Source organism: Chinchilla lanigera, unplaced genomic scaffold (assembly GCF_000276665.1).
Source record: "Chinchilla lanigera isolate Chin_1 unplaced genomic scaffold, ChiLan1.0 scaffold00037, whole genome shotgun sequence".
Classification (NCBI taxonomy): Eukaryota; Metazoa; Chordata; class Mammalia; order Rodentia; family Chinchillidae; genus Chinchilla; species Chinchilla lanigera.
In genome coordinates, this window is record NW_004955438.1 from 8675711 (window position 1) to 8681364 (window position 5654).

At 34.6% G+C, this 5654-nt stretch overlaps 1 pseudogene; it reads right to left on the reverse strand.

Annotated features, from left to right (window-relative positions):
* Positions 1-3673: 3673 nt before the first annotated feature.
* On the reverse strand, positions 3674-5055 carry LOC102030239 (annotated as a pseudogene).
* Between the last annotated feature and the right edge of the window lie 599 nt (positions 5056-5654).

Here is a 5654-nt window from a genome sequence, read left to right on the forward strand (position 1 = left end):
TTTAAAATTAATATTCAGCTCTGAAATTTTCAAATTAAATTGATGATCTTTGATCCATAAATGATTCATGAGAATGTCTACAAATTTCCTTTTTTTTTTTTTTTAAAGAAAAGTATCTCTTCTTACTTACTTCTAACTTATTTTCACTAAGTCAAAGACTATTACCTGGAAAATAGCAGTTGTTTGTCTTATGTTGTAACTGGTTTTATGGCTTAGTCTTTTGGTCCATTGTTTGAGAATAGTGACTTTTGTAAATTGTTGCCTACAAAATTCTACATAATTCCATTAGATTAAGCTAATATTCCCTCGTTCTGTCACTTACAATTTTTTCTCTGCTTCTTCTGTCAATATTGAGATCATGTCTCCAATGATTGTATATCTGTCAATTTCTGCTAATCCTGTCATATTTTGATTATTTTTATTAATTCAGTAAATTTTAAAATTAGCCTTTCTTTGTACTTATGCTTAAATTATATTTCTTGTGGGAAATTCTTTTTTCCCTTTCAATTTATTTGAAAGGTACATGTTCTATTTCTAACCTTGTTAGTGGTTTCTTAAAAATCAGCATGAATATTTCACTTATTCTAAAATTAATCAACACTTTCTCATTTTTCCTGAACCATAAAATGAACTTCAAATACATTATGATGATCACCACCTGATTACTTACATATGCTTTCACACTGGGGCTGGGAGTTAATGAATATTACATTTAAAAAAAAATTTTACATTAAAAATAAGATTCAAAATATGCTAAGAGAATGATGTATATCAGATAGTTCTCTCTCTTTTTTTTTTTTTTTTTTTGGTACTGGGAATCAAACTCATGACCTCAGGTTTTTCAGGCAAATGCTTATGCTGCTGAGCTACATCCCCAGCCCAGATACTTTGCATTAAATTGGCTGTTTATAAGGAAATTAAAGAGCAAAGAATATGGACATGTGATAAAACAAAATATTTCTTGGGCATGAGATAAAACAAAAAATTTCTTGGACATGAGATAAAAGAAAATATTTTTTTAAATTATCCATGTTTGATATTAAAGTCTTCCATTAACATTTTATTTAAAATCAATTAGAATTCAATTTTAATGGAATTAACGGAGATAATGTATTTTATCATTTAAACTGGTATATTATTTGAAGAATCTTTTACTTTGCTTTTATTTATTTTATAGAAAAAAGGTAAAACAAAATTTCATAACAAAATACAGTAATAATCGTTACTGTATTCCTGGGATGAATTCCACTTGGTCATGGTGTATAATGTTCTTGATGATTTGCTGCATTATGTTTGCTAGTATCTTATTGAGGATTTTTGCATGTATGTTCATTGGGGAGATTTTCCTGTACTTCCCTTGTTTGGCTGAGTCTTTCTCTGGTTTTGGTGTCAGGGTAATACTTACCTCCAGAAAGAAGGAAGTATTGCTTCTCTTTCAATTGCACTGAAGAGTTTGAGGAATATTGGCATTAAATCTTCTCTAAATTTCTTATAGAATTCAGCAGTGAGACCATCAGGAGCTGGGCTTTTCTTTGTTGGTAAGTTTTTAATTACATTTTCAATTTCATTGACTGATATCAGGTTATTCAGAATTTTTCTATGTTCTTGATTCAGCTTTGGTAATTCATATGTATGTAGGAATCTGTCCATTTCTTCTTTGTTTTCCACCTTATGAGAGGAAAGATTTTCAAAGTAGGTATTGATCATCTTGTGAATTTTCACAGGCTCTATAGTGATTTCACCCTTTTCATTTATCATTGCAAGAATTTGAGTCTTTTTTTTCCCTTTACTATTGCTAAGATTAGCTATGGGTTTATCAATTTTATTCTTTCAAAGAACCAACTCTTTATTCCATTAATTCATTATATTGTTTCCTTAGTCTCAATTTGCTTTAATTTATGCTCTGATCTTTATAATTTCCTACCTTCCATGGGCTTGACTTGCTTGAAGAATCTTTTAAATAACACTGTTAAATGCTCTGATACGTTACCATTCTCCAATTATATCTATATGGAGGAAAATATTTTTAATTATTTCATGAAAGAGTTCTACTTCTGGGCATGTGACCTTGCCAGTGAGTAATGTCCAAGAGAAGTTAGTTTTCTTTTAGAAGTAATTTGCATTTTCCACCTTAAAATACAATTTCTTTTCTTTCTAGCTATGGAAAATTTTTGAAAAATTTTTCTTATGATGTCCTTAACTTGAATTTTTTAAAAAGATACTTTTATTCTTAGACCAGAAGTTTCCTAACAGAATATAATAAATCTTCCCACAATTGAAGAAAAAATTTTAAATATTTCGTAGTATGCAATTAAATATAATCTTCACCTATTACTGAGCCAACTGGATCTCTTAGCCACCTTCCTGTTTATATTAAATTATATTAACTAACCTATCAAAATAAATTTATAATTTAACTAAAGAGCATAAAATATTTTCAGTGATCTATGAAAACTTGGAAATTACTAATGACATGACATTAAAATTGTTTTCAGCAGTTTCTGATTTGCAAGTCACCTGTCTTCTTCTTAACAAAGGAAAGGAGGGATTACAGTATTACTTGGCCATTAATGTAATAACAATTTAAAATCACTTATCTCTGAAAATGTGCAACTTCTAGCCCTTTGATTGTTTTCTGTATGGTGAATGTCATAGCCTGTGCTACAAATCAAAGTTGCTTTTAACCACATGAAAATAATTAAGGGGAAGTCGAGGTATTAATTCAGGTCTGCTAATATGCAGGGTCATTACTACAAGAAAGAAGGCAACAAATGAAATCCAGATATTTATAATTAATTCATTTGAACTCAGAGTTCACTTTTAAAAGTATTTTCAACTCATGTTCCACTTAATGTGGCATAGATAGGCTAGAGGTATCTCCACATTTACAGATGGAACATTTGAACACAGTAGCAACTTTACACACAATGTAGTTTTACTAGGGAACAGATGTAACTTGGAAAGGTACCAGTTTGGTCATCCTAGATGACAAACCTTCTGGTAATATCAAAGGGAGGCCATTTGGTTAGTCATGCTTGGGTGGAAAGTTCCATGTCAAGTCATTGAAAAGAGTTCCATTAAGTCATTTAAATTAAACTTCCTAGTAAGTGATCTCTAGAATCTCAGTTGAAAGGCATCCTTTGGAGATTTAAGGAAAACTTCTAGCAAAGCTACAGGTATTTCATCTAGGGTACCTATTAGGATTCCCCAGAGTGGTACTTGAACTTTCTGCCTCTTCCTGGAAGTACATGTAGTAAACTCAGATCCAAGTATACTGGTTTTCTTCACCAAAGCCACCCCGAGATAGGGAAATGTAGGCTTCATTAAGACCCAAGCCACACAGTTTCTTTGACTATGTCACTTAACCTCTGTACTTTTTGCAGCTCCCTTCCTGGCATGTGATTCAGTGATATTTTCAGAATATATATATGTGCATGACTCTCTCTCTCTCTCTCTCTCTCTCTCTCTCTCTCTCTCTTTCTCTCTGTGCTCATATTAGACATATGGATGGAGCTGAGTAGTAAACTTTCTAAGAAAAATTGAGGGAAGCATAGTGAAATGACTGTTTTTCTTTTAAAGTCAAGTATCAAAACCATACCTTTATTGTTATTCTTTATTTTCTTTTTACTTTCAATCTTTTTATTTATTTCAAAACCAATTTCATTACAGCAAAAACAGTGTAATTAACTGTACATAATAAAGTATAAGTTACAGGGAATACACTTTATTTTGGCAGATAGTGCTAATCCAAATTAAAGTTGCATATATTAGTAATAGAACACAACATCCTTTCATTCGGTATGAGGTGTCCTTGCTTTTCTGCATTATACTGAATCATCATGCCTAAACTATTTTAGAAAAGTGATACACTGAAATTTAACTTTGCTGTTTTTGCTTATGCCCGGATTCAAAACAAAACTCTTCATAAGCTTCCTCAGTTTCTGAGTGCGTCTCATCATCAATATCATCCAAATACGTAGGGATCACCAGCCCCTGATAAATCTGCTCTATTTTCTTCATAATCTGTGGGAAAGGTCTTCTCTTTCAAGTAACTCTTGATATTGCACTTGGAAATCTAGATCAGCTGCACTGAAAGGAACACCATGAGATGTATAAACTAACTGTTAGTTCATTTGTAAAGTAGCTAGGATCATTTTTCAGGTGTTGCTTCTCTGTATGTTGAAACTGCACGGGCTCTCTCCCAGTTGCTGGACCCACGTTCTACCAGCTTCAAAGCATTTGTTTCATAGCTCTGCAAGAGTTTACATGTAGAGTAATATTTTCAATTCTCTCAATAAGTTTTTCCACAGTAGCCTTTAATTTTTCCTTCCAAGCATCTTCCCAAATTGACTCTGTCAATATTAGTAATTTTACTGGAAAAATTAACTGTCATCCATAGGATTAGAGAAAAGGGCATCCAACAACTCATTCACTCCAACTTGAAGAATACCTGCTCTAATAACCTGTCCATTTGTTCTCTTGATCTCCAGGTTAAGAAAATTTCACCCAGAAAGAGTACAAACGCATGATCATGTATTCCATTCACTTCACCCCCTTTTGCAGCTTGATCTTCAACTTTATATTCAGTTCAACATTTCTGAAGCAGCAATTGGCAGACGTTGCCACTCTTGAGCTAATTGTCGGTTGATTGAACAGCTAATTACACAGGCGAGCTCCCCTGTAAGAGAAATTTGGGAAAGCTATGGCTTTTGGTGGATGAGTTCCACAGGTTCTTGTAAAGCATATCTGAGGGTCTTCCCAAACTGTTGAAATTGTTTCAAATTTGCCAGGTTGCTCTGTCAGATGATTAAAAAACTTAACATAATTTGATAGAGTAAGAAAACTCTCATAACCATCCTTACAGGGTCCTGTCTAAGCAGAAGGGGAAATCTCAGGGACATTGGTAGACAGCTTGGACATTAACATGGGAGCCACAACCACCTGGGGCTTAGCCATTACACACTCAGTTCCGCAGGGTGATTTTATCCTGTGAACTAGGTGGAGCTCTCAGGGACTGTTGTGGTTTGGGGTTTTTGCAAGGTGAACGATATAATACAGGACACATATTTTATAAGATTATTTATAATAGTCACACAAAAAATCATGTACAAGACATTGCAGGAAATCTGTCCACACACTAAAGACCCAAGGATTTTGCTGAGGGCCTGGATCCCAAGACAATGTCCTGCATGGGTCCAGCTGAAGATCTAGAGCTCATAACATGTCTCCCATGAGTCCAACTGGAGGCCTAGAGCCCATGACAATATCTCATGCAGGCCTGTTTCACAGATCTGCACTGGGAAGGCCCAAAGGTCAGTGGTGGAATCTGGATAGTCTGTGCCAGCAGGCTGAGAGAACTACACTGGAGTCAGGAAGTGATGCTCAAAATAAGAACCAGAGCTCTTCTGAGAAGTACCACAGCCATCCTCAGCAACAGTGAGGTCCTGAGCTCCTCTGATGATCAGGACAGACAAGTTCCCATCAGGAAAGCTAAGCCAACAAGTTTCTCCAGGAGACTGAGCTGTGCACCATCTTCCCTTCCAGAGCCAGGAACTGATGCTCAAAGTGAGGAGCAGAGCTCCCCCAAAGTGAACTGAAGCTATTCTCAGTGCAAATGAGGTCCTGAGCTCCTCAGAGGATGAAAACAGCCAAGT